The 2,319-nt window shown below is 39.6% G+C and overlaps 1 non-coding gene across 1 annotated transcript; it reads left to right on the forward strand.

The window, feature by feature from the left end:
- Positions 1 to 1,282: 1,282 nt before the first annotated feature.
- Positions 1,283 to 1,389, forward strand: LOC144999182 (small nucleolar RNA R71). Its single transcript, XR_013660703.1, has one exon. It is a non-coding gene; the product is annotated as a small nucleolar RNA R71 (small nucleolar RNA).
- Positions 1,390 to 2,319: the final 930 nt, after the last annotated feature.

A 2,319-nucleotide genomic window follows, 5' to 3' on the forward strand; every position in this document is an offset into this window, starting at 1 on the left:
CTAGCCCCAAAATCAGCTAAAGCATAAGTCTTCAAATTGTTACCAAACTCACATGGAAGAGTGAGGCGTACATGGTCTCCCATCTTCTTAGGTATCTCTCCTAATACATCTTTTGAGCTTTGTTCACTAAGAATGACCTTATAATTCTTATTCAACTGCTGAGGAGTGTCTACAATATCTTCTAGGAACTTCACGTATTCTGTAATTTTTGAAAGTGAATCGATAAAAGGGGTATTAATAGTAATAACCTTTATTTGATGAATAAACTCCAAATGTTCCCTTTCCAGGGGACTGAGATGTTCTCGAGACGGAAATGGATTCTAAATTTTTCTGTTCAGATCGAGGCCACGTCGTGAGCATGGTGGCCTCATGACGTGAGTCTGGTATTTCAGCAAAAAATTTCGTTTTCGAGCTTCGACTTCTTTGGCTTTGGTCCGGATGGATTTGGCTCCTCCTCTAGTGCTCCTAAGAACTCAGAGATGGCCTCTTCTTCAGTATCAATCATCATACCATGAGATTGAGCATTATTATTTTTTTTTCAGGAAATTGTGAGGATAATTTGTTGCTCACCAAATTAGTGAGTTGACCAACTTGGACTTCTAGATTATGGATTGATGCTTAATGATTTCTTAAGGAGGCTTGCTGGTCAATCATCATTTTGTGATGTTCTTTCATCATGTTCATGTGTTCTGTTAGCACTGCATCAGTATCATCATGCCTTTTCTCGGACGCTTCCATAAATCAGGTCAAAATGTTTTCCAAGTCTACTTTCTTCTCAGCTGGTGGTTGCTCTTTTTGATAGAAGCCTCGGCCTGTCTGCTTATATTCCTCTTCCTTTTGCTTCTTATACTCATCGTAAGGCAGCCACTCTTTCTTTGGTTTCATCCAGTCTTCATCGTACTTGTCCCCACTCGAGTAGCAAACTTGAGCCTTCTTGTTCCCATATTCATCCAAATGGAAAGCCTTAGTCAAGTGTGGCCCACTGCATCTTTCACAACCAACTCTTATTGCATGAATTAATTGGTCCATTTGGGTCAATCTCGGGTCCATAGTATTGAGCATCGCCATCATAGCAGCCATCTCTTCAGAATGTGCACCTACACTACCTTTTACTCCATCGTGTCCTGGGTTGTGATACTCACGAGAGTGGTTTGCGAATTCTTCAACTAACTCCTTGACCTCCCTTGGATTTTTCTTTGTCAGTGGCCCTTGAGAATCAAGGAGTCTCCTTGTCATAACATTGACGCCACCATAGAAAATCGATATATGTTGTTGGACATTAAGATCATGTTGAGGACAATTCCTTAACAACCTTTTGTAACGCTCCCAAGCCTCGTATAGTGACTCCCCCGGTTGTTGCTCAAAGTTGGGTATTGCCTTCTTAAGTTTAGTTATCTTCGATGGTGGGAAAAATCGGTCCAAAAATTGTTCGTGCATCTGATCCCAAGTAGTGATTGTACCAGGTGGAAGTGCTTTCAACTAATCCTTAGCAGCTCCCTTAAAAGTAACGGGAAACATCCTTAGCAAGATGGTATCTCTATTAACATTCGGGACATTGAAATAATCCTCAATGTCATTGACGATGTCTAGATGCTTAAAAGCATCCTCATAATCTTTTCCATAAAATGGAACATCCTTAAGTATATTAAGGATGTGTCCCTTCAACTCAAATGTGGCAGTGGCAGGAATTGCCCCTTGTACTAACCCTGGGCCAACATCATCTTGAATTCGCTTCCTGTAAGCTCACATTGACATTTCTTCAATATTTGCCATCTCATTTCTTGGCTCGTTCTTAGGTTCACTCGTATATAATTTAAATTCAGGCTCGGTATCATATTTGGATTTGGTTGGGATAGGTATTTGATCTAAGTTTTCAACCTTGGTCTTGTTCTTTGTAGATGAACTCGACTCTTTCGTTTTCTTCCCCGACTTCTTTGAGAACACTAACTTGAATTCTTGTAAGGTGTCTTCTTTGGTGTTTGATCTTTTTTCACATTCTTATTCTTCTTTTTGTGAAGGGCCGACTCTGGATCTTCAAGTGGTGGCACCAAAGGTGTGTTGGAGCCTCTGGTCATGAACTCCTGCAAAATAAGCAAAAATAAAAACATAAAACTGAACAAAAACTAAAATAAAAGAAAAACAAAGAAAACAAGAAACTATTGAATTCACGTCATGAGCTTAAGGCTCACGTCATGAATCAGGTACTGAAAGAAAACCTAAAGCTAGAAAATAAACTTTTTGCAGGTTTTACCCTACAAAAAGGATCGATCAATCTAAAGCAAATAAACAAACAATCAAATAAGTCGTTCCCCGACAACG

This window comes from Lactuca saligna, chromosome 5, assembly GCF_052625555.1.
Source record: "Lactuca saligna cultivar CGN05327 chromosome 5, ASM5262555v1, whole genome shotgun sequence".
In the NCBI taxonomy this organism is placed as follows: Eukaryota; Viridiplantae; Streptophyta; class Magnoliopsida; order Asterales; family Asteraceae; genus Lactuca; species Lactuca saligna.